The following is a 23533-nucleotide window of genomic DNA, read 5'->3' as shown; positions in this document are numbered from 1 at the left end:
CAGGAAGGTAGAATCTACTGAGTTGTAAGTGATCTGAACGTTTCATAATGATAGCACTTTCGTAAGGGGGTCAAACCATGTCCCAAAGGTCACCAGGCCTTGTGTCACTTTAAAGAAGTAGTCCACTTACACATTTGTGGGCTTATAACTTGGCTTCTGAATATCCTAGAGAGGTCAGGTTTGTTTTAAAGTACTCCAATTAGCAGCCCCCATTACCCCAAAAAGGAATGGAGTCATTAGCACTTATGGTTTGTAAATGGCACCCAGAATTATGTTGCACGAAGCACAATTTCACATCATTCTGGGTTCATTTGTGTGATAACAAGGTCCAATCAGGCTGAAACGTTACAGGTAGGTAGAATCTATTGAGTTGTAAGTGATCTGAACGTTTCATGATGATCGCACAGTCCTAACAGGGTCAAACCATGTCCCAAAGGTCACCAGGATCTGGTGTCAATTTAAAGAAGTAGTCCAGTTACACATTTTTGGGCTTATAACTTGGCTTCTGAATGTCCTAGAGAGATCAGGTTTGTTTTAGTGTACTCCAATCAACAACCCTTGTAAGTGATCTGAACGTTTCATGATGATCGCACATTCCTATAGGGGGTCAAACCATGTCCCAAAGGTCACCGGGCCTGTTGTCACTTTAAATAAGTAGTCCAGTTACACCTTTGTGGGCTTATAACTTGGCTTCTGAATGTCCTAGAGAGGTCAGGTTTGTTTTAGTGTACTCCAGTCAACAGCCCCTACAACCACAAAAATGAATGGAGTCATTAGCCCTTATGGTTTTTAAATGGCACCCAGAATTATGCTGCACTAAGCACAATTTCACATAATTCTGGGTTCATTTGTGTGAAAACAAGGTCAAATCAGGCTGAAACGTTACAGGAAGGTAGAATCTATTGAGTTGTAAGTGATCTGAACGTTTCATGATGATAGCACTTTCCTAAGGGGGTCAAACCATGTCCCAAAGGTCACTGGATCTGGTGTAAATTTAAAGAAGTAGTCCAGTTACACATTCGTGGGCTTATAACTTGGGTTCTGAATGTCCTAGAGAGATCAGGTTTGTTTTAGTATACTCCAATCAACAGCCCCTACAACCACTAAAAGGACTGGAGTCATTAGCACTTATGGTCTTTAAATGGCACCCAGAATTATGTTGCACGAAGCACAATTTCACATCATTCTGGGTCCATTTGTGTGAAAACAAGGTCCAATCAGGCTGAAACGTTACAAGAAGGTAGAATCTATTGAGTTGTAAGTGATCTGAATGTTTCATGATGATCACACATTCCTATAGGGGGTCAAACCATGTCCCAAAGGTCACCGGGCCTGGTGTCACTTTAAAGAAGTAGTCCAGTTACACCTTTGTGGGCTTATAACTTGGCTTCTGAATGTCCTAGAGAGGTCAGGTTTGTTTTAGTGTACTCCAATCAACAGCCCCTACAACCACAAAAAGGAATGGAGTCATTAGCCCTTATGGTTTGTAAATGGCACCCAGAATTATGTTGCACGAAGCACAATTTCACATCATTCTGGGTCCATTTTTGTGAAAACAAGGTCCAGTCAGGCTGAAACATTACAGGAATGTAGAATCTATTGAGTTGTAAGTGATCTGAACGTTTCATGATGATAGCACATTCCTAAGGGGGTCAAATCATGTCCCAAAGGTCACCGGATCTGGTGTCAATTTAAAGAAGTAGTCCAGTTACACATTTTTGGGCTTATAACTTGGCTTCTGAATGTCCTAGAGAGATCAGGTTTGTTTTAGTATACTCCAATCAACAGCCCCTACAACCACTAAAAGGACTGGAGTCATTAGCACTTATGGTCTTTAAATGGCACCCAGAATTATGTTGCACGAAGCACAATTTCACATCATTCTGGGTCCATTTGTGTGAAAACAAGGTCCAATCAGGCTGAAACGTTACAAGAAGGTAGAATCTATTGAGTTGTAAGTGATCTGAACGTTTCATGATGATCACACATTCCTATAGGGGGTCAAACCATGTCCCAAAGGTCACCGGGCCTGGTGTCACTTTAAAGAAGTAGTCCAGTTACACCTTTGTGGGCTTATAACTTGGCTTCTGAATGTCCTAGAGAGATCAGGTTTGTTTTAATGTACTCCAATCAACAGCCCCTACAACCACAAAAAGGAATGGAGTCATTAGCACTTATGGTTTGTAAATGGCACCCAGAATTATGTTGCACGAAGCACAATTTCACATCATTCTGGGTCCATTTGTGAGAAAACAACGTCCAATCAGGCTGAAACGTTACAGGAAGGTAGAATCTATTGAGTTGTAAGTGATCTGAACGTTTCAAGATGATCAAACATTCCTATAGGGGGTCAAACCATGTCCGAAAGGTCACCGGGCCTGGTGTCACTTTAAAGAAGTAGTCCAGTTACACCTTTGTGGGCTTGTAACTTGGCTTCTGAATATCCTAGAGAGGTCAGGTTTGTTTTAGAGTACTCCAATTAACAGCCCCCATTACCCCCAAAAGGAATGGAGTCATTAGCACTTATGTTTTTTAAATGGCACCCAGAATTATGCTGCACGAAGCACAATTTCACATCATTCTGGGTTCATTTGTGTGAAAAGTAGGTCCATTCAGGCTGAAACGTTACAGGAAGGTAGAATCTATTGAGTTGTAAGTGATCTGAACGTTTCATGATGATAGCACTTTCCTAAGGGGGTCAAACCATGTCCCAAAGGTCACCGGATCTGGTGTCAATTTAAAGAAGTAGTCCAGTTACACATTTGTCGGCTTATAACTTGGCTTCTTAATGTTCTAGAGAGATCAGGTTTGTTTTAGTGTACTCCAATCAACAGCCCCTACAACCACAAAAAAGGAATGAATCATTAGAACTTATGGCTTGTAAATGGCACCCAGAATTATGTTGCACGAAGCACAATTTCACTTCATTCTGGGTCCATTTGTGTGAAAACAAGGTCCAATCAGGCTGAAACGTTACAGGAAGGTAGAATCTATTGAGTTGTAATTGAACTGAACATTTCATGATGATAGCACTTTCCTAAGGGGGTCAAACCATGTCCCAAAGGTCACCGGGCCTGGTGTCACTTTAAAGAAGTAGTCCAGTTACACCTTTGTGGGCTTATAACTTGGCTTCTGAATGTCCTAGAGAGATCAGGTTTGTTTTAGTGTACTCCAATCAACAACCCCTACAACCTCAAAAAGGAATGGGGTCATTAGCACTTATGGTTTGTAAATGGCACCCAGAATTATGTTGCACGAAGCACAATTTCACATCATTCTGGGTCCATTTGTGTGAAAACAAGGTCCAATCAGGCTGAAATGTTACAGGAAGGTAGAATCTATTGAGTTGTAAGTGATCTGAACGTTTCATGATGATAGCACTTTCGTAAGGGGGTCAAACCATGTCCCAAAGGTCACCGGATCTGGTGTCAATTTAAAGAAGTAGTCCAGTTACACATTTGTGGGCTTGTAACTTGGCTTCTGAATGTCCTAGAGAGATCAGGTTTGTTTTAGTGTACTCCAATCAACAGCCCCTACAACCACAAAAAGGAATGGAGTCATTAGCACTCATGGTTTGTAAATGGCAACCAGAATTATGTTGCACGAAGCACAATTTCACATCATTCTGGGTCCATTTGTGTGAAACCAAGGTCCAATCAGGCTGAAACGTTACAAGAAGGTAGAATCTATTGAGTTGTAAGTGATCTGAACGTTTCATGATGATCGCACATTCCTATAGAGGGTCAAACCATGTCCCAAAGGTCACCGGGCCTGGTGTCACTTTAAAGAAGTAGTCCAGTTACACATTTGTGGGCTTATAACTTGGCTTCTGAATATCCTAGAGAGATCAGGTTTGTTTTAGTGTACTCCAATCAACAACCCCAACAACCTCAAAAAGGAATGGGTTCATTAGCACTTATGGTTTGTAAATGGCACCCAGAATTATGTTGCACGAAGCACAATTTCACATCATTCTGGGTCCATTTGTGTGAAAACAAGGTCCAATCAGGCTGAAACGTTACAAGAAGGTAGAATCTATTGAGTTGTAAGTGATCTGAACGTTTCAAGATGATCGCACATTCCTAAGGGGGTAAAACCATGTCCCAAAGGTCACCTGGCCTGGTGTCACTTTAAAGAAGTAGTCCAGTTACACCTTTGTGGGCTTATAACTTGGCTTCTGAATGTCCTAGAGAGGTCAGGTTTGTTTTAGTGTACTCCAATCAACAGCCCCTACAACCACAAAAAGGAATGGAGTCATTAGCACTTATGGTTTTTACATGACACCCAGAATTATGTTGCATGAAGCACAATTTCACATCATTCTGGGTTCATTTGTGTGAAAACAAGGTCCAATCAGGCTGAAACGTTACAGGAAGGTAGAATCTATTGAGTTGTAAGTGATCTGAACGTTTCATGATGATAGCACTTTCGTAAGGGGGTCAAACCATGTCCCAAAGGTCACCGGATCTGGTGTCAATTTAAAGAAGTAGTCCAGTTACACATTTGTGGGCTTGTAACTTGGCTTCTGAATGTCCTAGAGAGATTAGGTTTGTTTTAGTGTACTCCAATCAACAACCCCTACAACCACAAAAAGGAATGGAGTCATGAGCACTTATGGTTTGTAAATGGCAACCAGAATTATGTTGCACGAAGCACAATTTCACATCTTTCTGGGTCCATTTGTGTGAAACCAAGGTCCAATCAGGCTGAAACGTTACAAGAAGGTAGAATCTATTGAGTTGTAAGTGATCTGAACGTTTCATGATGATCGCACATTCCTATAGAGGGTCAAACCATGTCCCAAAGGTCACCGGGCCGGGTGTCACTTTAAAGAAGTAGTCCAGTTACACATTTGTGGGCTTATAACTTGGCTTCTGAATATCCTAGAGAGGTCAGGTTTGTTTTACAGTACTCCAATTAACAGCCCCCATTACCCCAAAAAGGAATGGAGTCATTAGCACTTATGGTTTGTAAATGGCACCCAGAATTATGTTGCACGAAGCACAATTTCACTTCATTCTGGGTCCATTTGTGTGAAAACAAGGTCCAATCAGGCTGAAACGTTACAAGAAGGTAGAATCTATTGAGTTGTAAGTGATCTGAACGTTTCAAGATGATCGCACTTTCCTAAGCGGGCAAAACCATGTCCCAAAGGTCACCGGGCCTGGTGTCACTTTAAAGAAGTAGTCCAGTTACACCTTTGTGGGCTTATAACTTGGCTTCTGAATGTCCTAGAGAGGTCAGGTTTGTTTTAGTGTACTCCAATCAACAGCCCCTACAACCACAAAAAGGAATGGAGTCATTAGCACTTATGGTTTGTAAATGGCACCCAGAATTATGTTGCACGAAGCACAATTTCACATCATTCTGGGTCCATTTGTGTGAAAACAAGGTCCAATCAGTATGAAACGTTACAGGAAGGTAGAATCTATTGAGTTGTAATTGAACTGAACATTTCATGATGATAGCACTTTCCTAAGGGGGTCAAACCATGTCCCAAAGGTCACCGGGCCTGGTGTCACTTTAAAGAAGTAGTCCAGTTACACCTTTGTGGGCTTATAACTTGGCTTCTGAATGTCCTAGAGAGATCAGGTTTGTTTTAGTGTACTCCAATCAACAACCCCTACAACCTCAAAAAGGAATGGGGTCATTAGCACTTATGGTTTGTAAATGGCACCCAGAATTATGTTGCACGAAGCACAATTTCACATCATTCTGGGTCCATTTGTGTGAAAACAAGGTCCAATCAGGCTGAAACGTTACAAGAAGGTAGAATCTATTGAGTTGTAAGTGATCTGAACGTTTCAAGATGATCGCACATTTCTAAGGGGGTAAAACCGTGTCCCAAAGGTCACCGGGCCTGGTGTCACTTTAAAGAAGTAGTCCAGTTACACCTTTGTGGGCTTATAACTTGGCTTCTGAATGTCCTAGAGAGGTCAGGTTTGTTTTAGTGTACTCCAATCAACAGCTCCTACAACCACAAAAAGGAATGGAGTCATTAGCACTTATGGTTTTTACATGACACCCAGAATTATGTTGCACGAAGCACAATTTCACATCATTCTGGGTTCATTTGTGTGAAAACAAGGTCCAATCAGGCTGAAATGTTACAGGAAGGTAGAATCTATTGAGTTGTAAGTGATCTGAACGTTTCATGATGATAGCACTTTCGTAAGGGGGTCAAACCATGTCCCAAAGGTCACCGGATCTGGTGTCAATTTAAAGAAGTAGTCCAGTTACACATTTGTGGGCTTGTAACTTGGCTTCTGAATGTCCTAGAGAGATCAGGTTTGTTTCAGTGTACTCCAATCAACAGCCCCTACAACCACAAAAAGGAATGGAGTCATTAGCACTTATGGTTTGTAAATGGCAACCAGAATTATGTTGCACGAAGCACAATTTCACATCATTCTGGGTCCATTTGTGTGAAACCAAGGTCCAATCAGGCTGAAACGTTACAAGAAGGTAGAATCTATTGAGTTGTAAGTGATCTGAACGTTTCATGATGATCGCACATTCCTATAGAGGGTCAAACCATGTCCCAAAGGTCACCGGGCCTGGTGTCACTTTAAAGAAGTAGTCCAGTTACACATTTGTGGGCTTATAACTTGGCTTCTGAATATCCTAGAGAGATCAGGTTTGTTTTAGTGTACTCCAATCAACAACCCCAACAACCTCAAAAAGGAATGGGGTCATTAGCACTTATGGTTTGTAAATGGCACCCAGAATTATGTTGCACGAAGCACAATTTCACTTCATTCTGGGTCCATTTGTGTGAAACCAAGGTCCAATCAGGCTGAAACGTTACAAGAAGGTAGAATCTATTGAGTTGTAAGTGATCTGAACGTTTCATGATGATCGCACATTCCTATAGAGGGTCAAACCATGTCCCAAAGCTCACCGGGCCTGGTGTCACTTTAAAGAAGTAGTCCAGTTACACCTTTGTGGGCTTATAACTTGGCTTCTGAATGTCCTAGAGAGGTCAGGTTTGTTTTAGTGTACTCCAATCAACAGCCCCTACAACCACAAAAAGGAATGGAGTCATTAGCACTTATGGTTTGTAAATAGCACCCAGAATTATGTTGCACGAAGCACAATTTCACATCATTCTGGGTCCATTTGTGTGAAAACAAGGTCCAATCAGTATGAAACGTTACAAGAAGGTTGAATCTATTGAGTTGTAAGTGATCTGAACGTTTCATGATGATCGCACATTCCTATAGGGGGTCAAACCATGTCCCAAAGGTCACCGGGCCTGGTGTCACTTTAAAGAAGTAGTCCAGTTACACATTTGTGGGCATATAACTTGGCTTCTGAATATCCTAGAGAGGTCGGGTTTGTTTTAGAGTACTCCAATTAACAGCCCCCATTACCCCAAAAAGGAATGGAGTCATTAGCACTTATGGTTTTTACATGGCACCCAGAATTATGTTGCACGAAGCACAATTTCACATCATTCTGGGTTCATTTGTGTGAAAACAAGGTCCAATCAGGCTGAAACGTTACAGGAAGGTAGAATCTATTGAGTTGTAAGTGATCTGAACGTTTCATGATGATAGCACTTTCCTAAGGGGGTCAAACCATGTCCCAAAGGTCACCGGATCTGGTGTCAATTTAAAGAAGTAGTCCAGTTACACATTTGTGGGCTTGTAACTTGGCTTCTGAATTTCCTAGAGAGATCAGGTTTGTTTTAGTTTACTCCAATCAACAGCCCCTACAACCACAAAAGGAATGGAGTCATTAGCACTTATGGTTTGTAAATGGCAACCAGAATTATGTTGCACGAAGCACAATTTCACTTCATTCTGGGTCCATTTGTGTGAAAACAAGGTCCAATCAGGCTGAAACGTTACAAGAAGGTAGAATCTATTGAGTTGTAAGTGATCTGAACGTTTCAAGATGATCGCACATTCCTAAGCGGGTAAAACCATGTCCCAAAGGTCACCGGGCCTGGTGTCACTTTAAAGAAGTAGTCCAGTTACACCTTTGTGGGCTTATAACTTGGCTTCTGAATGTCCTAGAGAGGTCAGGTTTGTTTTAGTGTACTCCAATCAACAGCCCCTACAACCACAAAAAGGAATGGAGTCATTAGCACTTATGGTTTGTAAATGGCACCCAGAATTATGTTGCACGAAGCACAATTTCACATCATTCTGGGTCCATTTGTGTGAAAACAAGGTCCAATCAGTATGAAACGTTACAAGAAGGTTGAATCTATTGAGTTGTAAGTGATCTGAACGTTTCATGATGATCGCACATTCCTATAGGGGGTCAAACCATGTCCCAAAGGTCACCGGGCCTGGTGTCACTTTAAAGAAGTAGTCCAGTTACACATTTGTGGGCTTATAACTTGGCTTCTGAATATCCTAGAGAGGTCGGGTTTGTTTTAGAGTACTCCAATTAACAGCCCCCATTACCCCAAAAAGGAATGGAGTCATTAGCACTTATGGTTTTTACATGGCACCCAGAATTATGTTGCACGAAGCACAATTTCACATCATTCTGGGTTCATTTGTGTGAAAACAAGATCCAATCAGGCTGAAACGTTACAGGAAGGTAGAATCTATTGAGTTGTAAGTGATCTGAACATTTCATGATGATAGCACTTTCCTAAGGGGGTCAAACCATGTCCCAAAGGTCACCAGGCCTGGTGTCACTTTAAAGATGTAGTCCAGTTACACCTTTGTGGGCTTATAACTTGGCTTCTGAATGTCCTAGAGAGGTCAGGTTTGTTTTAGTGTACTCCAATCAACAGCCCCTACAACCACAAAAAGGAATGGAGTCATTAGCACTTATGGTTTGTAAATGGCACCCAGAATTATGTTGCACGAAGCACAATTTCACATCATTCTGGGTCCATTTGTGTGAAAACAAGGTCCAATCAGTATGAAACGTTACAAGAAGGTTGAATCTATTGAGTTGTAAGTGATCTGAACGTTTCATGATGATCGCACATTCCTATAGGGGGTCAAACCATGTCCCAAAGGTCACCGGGCCTGGTGTCACTTTAAAGAAGTAGTCCAGTTACACATTTGTGGGCATATAACTTGGCTTCTGAATATCCTAGAGAGGTCGGGTTTGTTTTAGAGTACTCCAATTAACAGCCCCCATTACCCCAAAAAGGAATGGAGTCATTAGCACTTATGGTTTTTACATGGCACCCAGAATTATGTTGCACGAAGCACAATTTCACTTCATTCTGGGTTCATTTGTGTGAAAACAAGGTCCAGTCAGGCTGAAACGTTACAGGAAGGTAGAATCTACTGAGTTGTAAGTGATCTGAACGTTTCATAATGATAGCACTTTCGTAAGGGGGTCAAACCATGTCCCAAAGGTCACCGGATCTGGTGTCAATTTAAAGAAGTAGTCCAGTTACATATTTGTGGGCTTATAACTTGGCTTCTGAATGTCCTAGAGAGATCAGGGTTGTTTTAGTGTACTCCAATCAACAGCCCCTACAACCACAAAAAGGAATGGAGTCATTAGCACTTATAGTTTGTAAATGGCACCCAGAATTATGTTGCACGAAGCGCAATTTCACATAATTCTGGGTCCATTTGTGTGAAAACAAGGTCCAATCAGGCTGAAACGTTACAAGAAGGTAGAATCTATTGATTTGTAAGTGATCTGAACGTTTCATGATGATCACACATTCCTATGGGGGGTCAAACCATTTCCCAAAGGTCACTGGGCCTGGTGTCACTTTAAAGAAGTAGTCCAGTTACACCTTTGTGGGCTTATAACTTGGCTTCTGAATATTCTAAAGAGGTCAGGTTTGTTTTAGTGTACTCCAATCAACAGTCCCTACAACCACAAAAAGGACTGGAGTCATTAGCACTTATGGTTTTTAAATGGGACGCAGAATTATGTTGCACGAAGCACAATTTCACATCATTCTGGGTCCATTTGTGTGAAAACAAGGTTCAGTCAGGCTGAAACGTTACAAGAAGGTAGAATCTATTGAGTTGTAAGTGATCTGAACGTTTCATGATGATAGCACTTTCCTAAGGGGGTCAAACCATGTCCCAAAGGTCACCGGATCTGGTGACAATTTAAAGAAGTAGTCCAGTTACACATTTGTGGGCTTATAACTTGGATTCTGAATGTCCTAGAGAGATCAGGTTTGTTTTAGTGTACTCCAATCAACAGCCCCTACAACCACAAAAAGGAATGGAGTCATTAGCACTTATGGTTTTTAAATGGCACCCAGAATTATGTTGCACGAAGCACAATTTTACATCATTCTGGGTTCATTTGTGTGAAAACAAGGTCCAATAAGGCTGAAACGTTACAGGAAGGTAGAATCTATTGAGTAGTAAGTGATCTGAACGTTTCATGATGATAGCACTTTCCTAAGGGGGTCAAACCATGTCCCAAAGGTCACCGGATCTGGTGTCAATTTAAAGAAGTAGTCCAGTTACACATTTGTGGGCTTATAACTTGGCTTCTGAATGTCCTAGTGAGATCAGGTTTGTTTTAGTGTACTCCAATCAACAGCCCCTACAACCATAAAAAGGAATGGAGTCATTAGCACTTATGGTTTGTAAATGGCACCCAGAATTATGTTGCACGAAGCACAATTTCACATCATTCTGGGTCCATTTGTGTGAAAACAAGGTCCAATCAGGCTGAAACGCTACAAGAAGATAGAATCTATTGAGTTGTAAGTGATCTGAACGTTTCAAGATGATCGCACATTCCTATAGGGGGTAAAACCATGTCCCAAAGGTCATCGGGCCTGGTGTCACTTTAAAGATGTAGTCCAGTTACGCCTTTGTGGGCTTATAACTTGGCTTCTGAATGTCCTAGAGAGGTTAGGTTTGTTTTAGTGTACACCAATCAAAAGTCCCTACAACCACAAAAAGGAATGGAGTCATTAGCACTTATGGTTTGTAAATGGCACCCAGAATTATGTTGCACGAAGCCCAATTTCACATCATTCTGGGTTCATTTGTGTGAAAACAAGGTCCAGTCAGGCTGAAACGTTACAGGAAGGTAGAATCTATTGAGTTGTAAGTGATCTGAACGTTTCATGATGATAGCACTTTCCTAAGGGGGTCAAACCATGTCCCAAAGGTCACCGGATCTGGTGTCAATTTAAAGAAGTAGTCCAGTTACACATTTGTGGGCTTATAACTTGGCTTCTGAATGTCCTAGAGAGATCAGGTTTGTTTTAGTGTACTCCAATCAACAGCCCCTACAACCACAAAAAGGAATGGAGTCATTAGCACTTATGGTTTATAAATGGCACCCAGAATTATGTTGCACGAAGCACTATTTCACATCATTCTGGGTCCATTTGGGTGAAAACAAGGTCCAATCAGGCTGAAATGTTACAGGAAGGTAGAATCTATTGAGTTGTAAGTGATCTGAACGTTTCATGATGATAGCACTTTCCTAAGGGGGTCAAACCATGTCCCAAAGGTCACCGGATCTGGTGTCAATTTAAAGAAGCTGTCCAGTTACACATTTGTGGGCTTATAAATTGGCTTCTGAATGTCCTGGAGCGATCAGGTTTGTTTTAGTGTACTCCAATCAACAGCCCCTACAACCACAAAAAGGAATGGAGTCATTAGCACTTATGGTTTTTAAATGGCACCCAGAATTATGTTGCACGAAGCACAATTTCACATCATTCTGGGTTCATTTGTGTGAAAACAAGGTCCAATCAGGCTGAAACGTTACAGAAAGGTAGAATCTATTGAGTTGTAAGTGATCTGAACGTTTCATGATGATAGCACTTTCCTAAGGGGGTCAAACCATGTCCCAAAGGTCACCGGATCTGGTGTCACTTTAAAGAAGTAGTCCAGTTACACATTTGTGGGCTTATAACTTGGCTCCTGAATGTCCTAGAGAGATCAGGTTTGTTTTAGTATACTCCAATCAACAGCCCCTACAACCACAAAAAGGATCGGAGTCATTAGCACTTATGGTTTTTAAATGGCACCCAGAATTATGTTGCACGAAGCACAATTTCACATCATTCTGGGTTCATTTGTGTGAAAACAAGGTCCAATCAGGCTGAAACGTTACAGGAAGGTAGAATCTATTGAGTTGTAAGTGATCTGAACGTTTCAAGATGATCGCACATTCCTATAGGGGGTAAAACCATGTCCCAAAGGTCACCGGGCCTGGTGTCACTTTAAAGATGTAGTCCAGTTACACCTTTGTGGGCTTATAACTTGGCTTCTGAATGTCCTAGAGAGGTTAGGTTTGTTTTAGTGTACTCCAATCAAAAGCCCCTACAACCACAAAAAGGAATGGAGTCATTAGCACTTATGGTTTGTAAATGGCACCCAGAATTATGTTGCACGAAGCACAATTTCACATCATTCTGGGTTCATTTGTGTGAAAACAAGGTCCAATCAGGCTGAAACGTTACAGGAAGGTAGAATCTATTGAGTTGTAATTGATCTGAACGTTTCATGATGATAGCACTTTCCTAAGGGGGTCAAACCATGTCCCAAAGGTCACCGGATCTGGTGTCACTTTAAAGAAGTAGTCCAGTTACACATTTGTAGGCTTATAACTTTTCTTCTGAATGTCCTAGAGAGGTCAGGTTTGTTTTAGTGTACTCCAATCAACAGCCCCTACAACCACAAAAAGGAATGGAGACATTAGCAGTTATGGTTTTTAAATGGCACCCAGAATTATGTTGCACGAAGCACAATTTCACATCATTCTGGGTTCATTTGTGTGAAAACAAGGTCCAATCAGGCTGAAACGTTACAGGAAGGTAGAATCTATTGAGTTGTAAGTGATCTTAACATTTCATGATGATAGCACTTTCCTAAGGGGGTCAAACCATGTCCCAAATGTCACCGGATCTGGTGTCAATTTAAAGAAGTAGTCCAGTTACACATTTGTGGGCTTATAACTTGGCTTCTGAATGTCCTAGAGAGATCAGGTTTGTTTTAGGGTACTCCAGTCAACAGCTCCTACAACCACAAAAAGGAATGGAGTCATTAGCACTTATGGTTTTTAAATGGAACCCAGAATTATGTTGCACGAAGCACAATTTCACATCATTCTGGGTTCATTTGTGTGAAAACAAGGTCCAATCAGGCTGAAACGTTACAGGAAGGTAGAATCTATTGAGTTGTAAGTCATCTGAACGTTTCATGATGATAGCACTTTCCTAAGGGGGTAAAACCATGTCCCAAAGGTCACCGGATCTGGTGTCAATTTAAGGAAGTAGTCCAGTTCCACATTTGTGGGCTTATAACTTGGCTTCTGAATGTCCTAGAGAGATCAGGTTTGTTTTAATGTACTCCAATCAACAGCCCCTACAACCACAAAAAGGAATGGAGTCATTAGCACTTATGGTTTGTAAATGGCACCCAGAATTATGTTGCACAAAGCACAATTTCACATCATTCTGGGTTCATTTGTGTGAAAACAAGGTCCAATCAGGCTGAAACGTTACAGGAAGGTAGAATCTACTGAGTTGTAAGTGATCTGAACGTTTCATGATGATAGCACTTTCCTAAGGGGGTCAAACCATGTCCCAAATGTCACCGGATCTGGTGTCAATTTAAAGAAGTAGTCCAGTTACACATTTGTGGGCTTATAACTTGGCTTCTGAATGTTCTAGAGAGATCAGGTTTGTTTAACTGTACTCCAATCAACAGCCCCTACAACCACAAAAAGGAATGGAGTCATTAGCACTTATGCTTTGTCAATGGCACCCAGAATTATGTTGCACGAAGCACAATTTCAGATCATTCTGGGTCCATTTGTGTGAAAACAATGTCCAATCAGGCTGAAACGCTACAAGAAGATAGAATCTATTGAGTTGTAAGTGATCTGAACGTTTCAAGATGATCGCACATTCCTATAGGTGGTAAAACCATGTCCCAAAGGTCACCGGGCCTTGTGTCACTTTAAAGAAGTAGTCCAGTTACACCTTTGTGGGCTTGTAACTCTGCTTCTGAATGTCCTAGAGAGGTCAGGTTTGTTTTAGTGTACTCCAACAAACAGCCCCTACAACCACAAAAAAGAATGGAGTCATTAGCACTTATGGTTTGTAAATGGCACCCAGAATTATGTTGCACGAAGCACAATTTCACATCATTCTGGGTCCATTTGTGTGAAAACAAGGTCCAATCAGGCTGAAACTTTACAGGAAGGTAGAATCTATTGAGTTGTAAGTGATCTCAACGTTTCAAGATGATAGCACTTTCCTAAGGGGGTCAAACCATGTCCCAAAGGTCACCGGATCTGGTGTCAATTTAAAGAAGTAGTCCAGTTACACATTTGTGGGCTTATAACTTGGCTTCTGAATGTCCTAGAGAGATCAGGTTTGTTTTAGTATACTCCAATCAACAGCCCCTACAACCACAAAAAGGAATGGAGTCATTAGCACTTATGGTTTTTAAATGGCACCCAGAATTATGTTGCACGAAGCCCAATTTCACATCATTCTGGGTTCATTTGTGTGAGAACAAGGTCCAGTCAGGCTGAAACGTTACAGGAAGGTAGAATCTATTGAGTTGTAAGTGATCTGAACGTTTCATGATGATAGCACTTTCCTAAGGGGGTCAAACCATGTCCCAAAGGTCACCGGATCTGGTGTCAACTTAAAGAAGTAGTCCAGTTACACATTTGTGGGCTTATAACTTGGCTTCTGAATGTCCTGGAGCGATCAGGTTTGTTTTAGTGTACTCCAATCAACAGCCCCTACAACCACAAAAAGGATAGGAGTCATTAGCACTTATGGTTTTTAAATGGCACCCAGAATTATGTTGCACGAAGCACAATTTCACATCATTCTGGGTTAATTTGTGTGAAAACAAGGTCCAATCAGGCTGATACGTTACAGGAAGGTAGAATCTATTGAGTTGAAAGTGATCTGAACGTTTCATGATAATAGCACTTTCCTAAGGGGGTCAAACCATGTCCCAAAGGTCACCGGATCTGGTGTCAATATAAAGAAGTTGTCCAGTTACACATTTGTGGGCTTATAACCTGGCTTCTGAATGTCCTAGAGCGATCAGGTTTGTTTTAGTGTACTCCAATCAACAGCCCCTTCAACCACAAAAAGGAATGGAGACATTAGCACTTATGGTTTTTAAATGGCACACAGAATTATGTTGCACGAAGCACAATTTCACATCATTCTGGCTTCATTTGTGTGAAAACAAGGTCCAATCAGGCTGAAACGTTACAGGAAGGTAGAATCTATTGAGTTGTAAGTGATCTGAACGTTTCATCATGATAGCACTTTCCTAAGGGGGTCAAACCATGTCCCAAAGGTCACCGGATCAGGTGTCAATTTAAAGAAGTAGTCCAGTTACACATTTGTGGGCTTATAACTTGGCTTCTGAATGTCCTAGAGAGATCAGGTTTGTTTTAGTGTACTCCAATCAACAGCCCCTACAACCACAAAAAGGAATGGAGTCATTAGCACTTATGGTTTGTAAATGGCACCCAGAATTATGTTGCACGAAGCACAATTTCACATCATTCTGTGTCCATTTGTGTGAAAACAAGGTCCAATCAGGCTGAAACGCTACAAGAAGGTAGAATCTATTGAGTTGTAAGTGATCTGAACGTTTCAAGATGATCGCACATTCCTATAGGGGGTAAAACCATGTCCCAAAGGTCACCGGGCCTGGTGTCACTTTAAAGATGTAGTCCAGTTACACCTTTGTGGGCTTATAACTTGGCTTCTTAATGTCCTAGAGAGGTTAGGTTTGTTTTAGTGTACTCCAATCAAAAGCCCCTACAACCACAAAAAGGAATGGAGTCATTAGCACTTATGGTTTGTAAATGGCACCCAGAATTATGTTGCACGGAGCACAATTTCACATCATTCTGGGTTCATTTGTGTGAAAACAAGGTCCAATCAGGCTGAAACGTTACAGGAAGGTAGAATCTATTGAGTTGTAAGTGATCTGAACGTTTCATGATGATAGCACTTTCCTAAGGGGGTAAAACCATGTCCCAAAGGTCACCGGATCTGGTGTCAATTTAAAGAAGTTGTCCAGTTACACATTTGTGGGCTTATAACTTGGCTTCTGAATGTCCTAGAGAGATCAGGTTTGTTTTAATGTAATCCAATCAACAGCCCCTACAACCACAAAAAGGAATGGAGTCATTAGCACTTATGGTTTGTAAATGGCACCCAGAATTATGTTGCACAAAGCACAATTTCACATCATTCTGGGTTCATTTGTGTGAAAACAAGGTCCAATCAGGCTGAAACGTTACAGGAAGGTAGAATCTACTGAGTTGTAAGTGATCTGAACGTTTCATGATGATAGCACTTTCCTAAGGGGGTCAAACCATGTCCCAAATGTCACCGGATCTGGTGTCAATTTAAAGAAGTAGTCCAGTTACACATTTGTGGGCTTATAACTTGGCTTCTGAATGTCCTAGAGAGATCAGGTTTGTTTTACTGTACTCCAATCAACAGCCCCTACAACCACAAAAAGGAATGGAGTCATTAGCACTTATGCTTTGTAAATGGCACCCAGAATTATGTTGCACGAAGCACAATTTCAGATCATTCTGGGTCCATTTGTGTGAAAACAATGTCCAATCAGGCTGAAACGCTACAAGAAGGTAGAATCTATTGAGTTGTAAGTGATCTGAACGTTTCAAGATGATGACACATTCCTATAGGGGGTAAAACCATGTCCCAAAGGTCACTGGGCCTTGTGTCACTTTAAAGAATAGTCCAGTTACACCTTTGTGGGCTTATAACTTGGCTTCTGAATGTCCTAGAGAGGTGAGGTTTGTTTTAGTGTACTCCAATCAACAGCCCCTACAACCACAAAAAGGAATGGAGTCATTAGCACTTATGGTTTGTAAATGTCACCCAGAATTATGTTGCACGAAGCACAATTTCACATCATCCTGGGTTCATTTGTGTGAAAACAAGGTCCAATCAGGCTGAAACGTTACAGGAAGGTAGAATCTATTGAGTTGTAAGTGATCTGAACGTTTCATCATGATAGCACTTTCCTAAGGGGGTCAAACCATGTCCCAAAGGTCACCGGATCAGGTGTCAATTTAAAGAAGTAGTCCAGTTACACATTTGTGGGCTTATAACTTGGCTTCTGAATGTCCTAGAGAGATCAGGTTTGTTTTAGTGTACTCCAATCAACAGCCCCTACAACCACAAAAAGGAATGGAGTCATTAGCACTTATGGTTTGTAAATGGCACCCAGAATTATGTTGCACGAAGCACAATTTCACATCATTCTGTGTCCATTTGTGTGAAAACAAGGTCCAATCAGGCTGAAACGCTACAAGAAGGTAGAATCTATTGAGTTGTAAGTGATCTGAACGTTTCAAGATGATCGCACATTCCTATAGGGGGTAAAACCATGTCCCAAAGATCACCGGGCCTGGTGTCACTTTAAAGATGTAGTCCAGTTACACCTTTGTGGGCTTATAACTTGGCTTCTGAATGTCCTAGAGAGGTTAGGTTTGTTTTAGTGTACTTCAATCAAAAGCCCCTACAACCACAAAAAGGAATGGAGTCATTAGCACTTATGGTTTGTAAATGGCACCCAGAATTATGTTGCATGAAGCACAATTTCACATCATTCTGGGTTCATTTGTGTGAAAACAAGGTCCAATCAGGCTGAAACGTTACAGGAAGGTAGAATCTATTGAGTTGTAAGTGATCTGAACGTTTCATGATGATAGCACTTTCCTAAGGGGGTCAAACCATGTCCCAAAGGTCACCGGATCTGGTGTCACTTTAAAGAAGTAGTCCAGTTACACATTTGTGGGCTTATAACTTGGCTTCTGAATGTCCTAGAGAGGTCAGGTTTGTTTTAGTGTACTCCAATCAACAGCCCCTACAACCACAAAAAGGAATGGAGACATTAGCACTTATGGTTTTTAAATGGCACCCAGAATTATGTTGCACGAAGCACAATTTCACATCATTCTGGGTTCATTTGTGTGAAAACAAGGTCCAATCAGGCTGAAACGTTACAGGAAGGTAGAATCTATTGAGTTGTAAGTGATCTTAACGTTTCATGATGATAGCACTTTCCTAAGGGGGTCAAACCATGTCCCAAATGTCACCGGATCTGGTGTCAATTTAAAGAAGTAGTCCAGTTACACATTTGTGGGCTCATAACTTGGCTTCTGAATGTCCTAGAGAGATCAGGTTTGTTTTAGGGTACTCCAATCAACAGCTCCTACAACCACAAAAAGGAATGGAGTCATTAGCACTTATGGTTTGTAAATGGCACCCAGAATTATGTTGCACGAAGCACAATTTCACATCATTCTGTGTCCATTTGTGTGAAAACAAGGTCCAATCAGGCTGAAACGCTACAAGAAGGTAGAATCTATTGAGTTGTAAGTGATCTGAACGTTTCAAGATGATCGCACATTCCTAAGGGGGTAAAACCATGTCCCAAAGGTCACCGGGCCTGGTGTCACTTTAAAGATGTAGTCCAGTTACACCTTTGTGGGCTTATAACTTGGCTTCTGAATGTCCTAGAGAGGTTAGATTTGTTTTAGTGTACTCCAATCAAAAGCCCCTACAACCACAAAAAGGAATGGAGTCATTAGCACTTATGGTTTGTAAATGGCACCCAGAATTATGTTGCACGAAGCACAATTTCACATCATTCTGGGTTCATTTGTGTGAAAACAAGGTCCAATCAGGCTGAAACGTTACAGGAAGGTAGAATCTATTGAGTTGTAAGTGATCTGAACGTTTCATGATGATAGCACTTTCCTAAGGGGGTCAAACCATGTCGCAAAGGTCACCGGATCTGGTGTCACTTTAAAGAAGTAGTCCAGTTACACATTTGTGGGCTTATAACTTGGCTTCTGAATGTCCTAGAGAGGTCAGGTTTGTTTTAGTGTACTCCAATCAACAGCCCCTACAACCACAAAAAGGAATGAATACATTAGCACTTATGGTTTTTAAATGGCACCCAGAATTATGTTGCACGAAGCACAATTTCACATCATTCTGGGTTCATTTGTGTGAAAACAAGGTCCAATCAGGCTGAAACGTTACAGGAAGGTAGAATCTATTGAGTTGTAAGTGATCTTAACGTTTCATGATGATAGCACTTTCCTAAGGGGGTCAAACCATGTCCCAAATGTCACCGGATCTGGTGTCAATTTAAAGAAGTAGTCCAGTTACCAATTTGTGGGCTTATAACTTGGCTTCTGAATGTCCTAGAGAGATCAGGTTTGTTTTAGGGTACTCCAATCAACAGCTCCTACAACCACAAAAAGGAATGGAGTCATTAGCACTTATGGTTTTTAAATGGCACCCAGAATTATGTTGCACAAAGCACAAGTTCACATCATTCTGGGTTCATTTGTGTGAAAACAAGGTCCAATCAGGCTGAAACGTTACAGGAAGGTAGAATCTACTGAGTTGTAAGTGATCTGAACGTTTCATGATGATAGCACTTTCCTAAGGGGGTCAAACCATGTCCCAAATGTCACCGGATCTGGTGTCAATTTAAAGAAGTAGTCCAGTTACACATTTGTGGGCTTATAACTTGGCTTCTGAATGTCCTAGAGAGATCAGGTTTGTTTTACTGTACTCCAATCAAGAGCCCCTACAACCACAAAAAGGAATGGAGTCATTAGCACTTATGCTTTGTAAATGGCACCCAGAATTATGTTGCACGAAGCACAATTTCAGATCATTCTGGGTCCATTTGTGTGAAAACAATGTCCAATCAGGCTGAAACGCTACAAGAAGGTAGAATCTATTGAGTTATAAGTGATCTGAACGTTTCAAGATGATCGCACATTCCTATAGGGGGTAAAACCATGTCCCAAAGGTCACCGGGCCTTGTGTCACTTTAAAGAATAGTCCAGTTACACCTTTGTGGGCTTATAACTTGGCTTCTGAATGTCCTAGAGTGGTTAGGTTTGTTTTAGTGTACTCCAATCAACAGCCCCTACAACCACAAAAAGGAATGGAGTTATTAGCACTTATGGTTTGTAAATGGCACCCAGAATTATGTTGCACGAAGCACAATTTCACATCATTCTGGGTTCATTTGTGTGAAAACAAGGTCCAATCAGGCTGAAACGTTACAGGAAGGTAGAATCTATTGAGTTGTAAGTGATCTGAACGTTTCATCATGATAGCACTTTCCTAAGGGGGTCAAACCATGTCCCAAAGGTCACCGGATCTGGTGTCAATTTAAAGAAGTAGTCCAGTTACACATTTGTGGGCTTATAACTTGGCTTCTGAATGTCCTAGAGAGATCAGGTTTGTTTTAGTGTACTCCAATCAACAGCCCCTACAACCACAAAAAGGAATGGAGTCATTAGCACTTATGGTTTGTAAATGGCACCCAGAATTATGTTGCACGAAGCACAATTTCACATCATTCTGTGTCCATTTGTGTGAAAACAAGGTCCAATCAAGCTGAAACGCTACAAGAAGGTAGAATCTATTGAGTTGTAAGTGATCTGAACGTTTCAAGATGATCGCACATTCCTATAGGGGGTAAAACCATGTCCCAAAGGTCACCGGGCCTGGTGTCACTTTAAAGATGTAGTCCAGTTACACCTTTGTGGGCTTATAACTTGGCTTCTGAATGTCCTAAAGAGGTTAGGTTTGTTTTAGTGTACTCCAATCAAAAGCCCCTACAACCACAAAAAGGAATGGAGTCATTAGCACTTATGGTTTGTAAATGGCACCCAGAATTATGTTGCACGAAGCACAATTTCACATCATTCTGGGTTCATTTGTGTGAAAACAAGGTCCAATCAGGCTGAAACGTTACAGGAAGGTAGAATCTATTGAGTTGTAAGTGATCTGAACGTTTCATGATGATAGCACTTTCCTAAGGGGGTCAAACCATGTCCCAAAGGTCACCGGATCTGGTGTCACTTTAAAGAAGTAGTCCAGTTACACATTTGTGGGCTTATAACTTGGCTTCTGAATGCCCTAGAGAGGTCAGGTTTGTTTTAGTGTACTCCAATCAACAGCCCCTACAACCACAAAAAGGAATGGAGACATTAGCACTTATGGTTTTTAAATGGCACCCAGAATTATGTTGCACGAAGCACAATTTCACATAATTCTGGGTCCATTTGTGTGAAAACAAGGTCCAATCAGGCTGAAACGTTACAGGAAGGTAGAATCTATTGAGTTGTAAGTGATCTGAAAGTTTCAAGATGATAGCACTTTCCTAAGGGGGTCAAACCATGTCCCAAACGTCACCGGATCTGGTGTCAATTTAAAGAAGTAGTCCAGTTACACATTTGTGGGCTTATAACTTGGCTTCTGAATGTCCTAGAGAGATCAGGTTTGTTTTAGTATACTCCAATCAACAGCCCCTACAACCACAAAAAGGAATGGAGTCATTAGCACTTATGGTTTTTAAATGGCACCCAGAATTATGTTGCACGAAGCCCAATTTCACATCATTCTGGGTTCATTTGTGTGAAAACAAGGTCCAGTCAGGCTGAAACGTTACAGGAAGGTAGAATCTATTGAGTTGTAAGTGATCTGAACGTTTCATGATGATAGCACTTTCCTAAGGGGGTCAAACCATGTCCCAAAGGTCACCGGATCTGGTGTCAACTTAAAGAAGTAGTCCAGTTACACATTTGTGGGCTTATAACTTGGCTTCTGAATGTCCTGGAGCAATCAGGTTTGTTTTAGTGTACTCCAATCAACAGCCCCTACAACCACAAAAAGGATCGGAGTCATTAGCACTTATGGTTTTTAAATAGCACCCAGAATTATGTTGCACGAAGCACAATTTCACATCATTCTGGGTTCATTTGTGTGAAAACAAGGTCCAATCAGGCTGAAACGCTACAAGAAGGTAGAATCTATTGAGTTGTAAGTGATCTGAACGTTTCAAGATGATCGCACATTCCTAAGGGGGTAAAACCATGTCCCAAAGGTCACCGGGCCTGGTGTCACTTTAAAGATGTAGTCCAGTTACACCTTTGTGGGCTTATAACTTGGCTTCTGAATGTCCTAGAGAGGTTAGATTTGTTTTAGTGTACTCCAATCAAAAGCCCCTACAACCACAAAAAGGAATGGAGTCATTAGCACTTATGGTTTGTAAATGGCACCCAGAATTATGTTGCACGAAGCACAATTTCACATCATTCTGGGTTCATTTGTGTGAAAACAAGGTCCAATCAGGCTGAAACGTTACAGGAAGGTAGAATCTATTGAGTTGTAAGTGATCTGAACGTTTCATGATGATAGCACTTTCCTAAGGGGGTCAAACCATGTCGCAAAGGTCACCGGATCTGGTGTCACTTTAAAGAAGTAGTCCAGTTACACATTTGTGGGCTTATAACTTGGCTTCTGAATGTCCTAGAGAGGTCAGGTTTGTTTTAGTGTACTCCAATCAACAGCCCCTACAACCACAAATAGGAATGAAGACATTAGCACTTATGGTTTTTAAATGGCACCCAGAATTATGTTGCACGAAGCACAATTTCACATCATTCTGGGTTCATTTGTGTGAAAACAAGGTCCAATCAGGCTGAAACGTTACAGGAAGGTAGAATCTATTGAGTTGTAAGTGATCCTAACGTTTCATGATGATAGCACTTTCCTAAGGGGGTCAAACCATGTCCCAAATGTCACCGGATCTGGTGTCAATTTAAAGAAGTAGTCCAGTTACACATTTGTGGGCTTATAACTTGGCTTCTGAATGTCCTAGAGAGATCAGGTTTGTTTTAGGGTACTCCAATCAACAGCTCCTACAACCACAAAAAGGAATGGAGTCATTAGCACTTATGGTTTTTAAATGGCACCCAGAATTATGTTGCACGAAGCACAATTTCACATCATTCTGGGTTCATTTGTGTGAAAACAAGGTCCAATCAGGCTGAAACGTTACAGGAAGGTAGAATCTATTGAGTTGTAAGTGATCTGAACGTTTCATGATGATAGCACTTTCCTAAGGGGGTAAAACCATGTCCCAAAGGTCACCGGATCTGGTGTAAATTTAAAGAAGTAGTCCAGTTACACATTTGTGGGCTTATAACTTGGCTTCTGAATGTCCTAGAGAGATCAGGTTTGTTTTAATGTACTCCAATCAACAGCCCCTACAACCACAAAAAGGAATGGAGTCATTAGCACTTATGGTTTGTAAATGGCACCCAGAATTATGTTGCACAAAGCACAATTTCACATCATTCTGGGTTCATTTGTGTGAAAACAAGGTCCAATCAGGCTGAAACGTTACAGGAAGGTAGAATCTACTGAGTTGTAAGTGATCTGAACGTTTCATGATGATAGCACTTTCCTAAGGGGGTAAAACCATGTCCCAAAGGTCACCGGATCTGGTGTCAATTTAAAGAAGTAGTCCAGTTACACATTTGTGGGCTTATAACTTGGCTTCTGAATGTCCTAGAGAGATCAGGTTTGTTTTAGTATACTCCAATCAACAGCCCCTACAACCACAAAAAGGAATGGAGTCATTAGCACTTATGGTTTTTAAATGGCACCCAGAATTATGTTGCACGAAGCCCAATTTCACATCATTCTGGGTTCATTTGTGTGAAAACAAGGTCCAGTCAGGCTGAAACGTTACAGGAAGGTAGA

Source organism: Nothobranchius furzeri, chromosome 17 (genome assembly GCF_043380555.1).
Source record: "Nothobranchius furzeri strain GRZ-AD chromosome 17, NfurGRZ-RIMD1, whole genome shotgun sequence".
Taxonomy (NCBI): domain Eukaryota; kingdom Metazoa; phylum Chordata; class Actinopteri; order Cyprinodontiformes; family Nothobranchiidae; genus Nothobranchius; species Nothobranchius furzeri.
Note: the sequence above shows the minus strand (reverse complement) of the source record.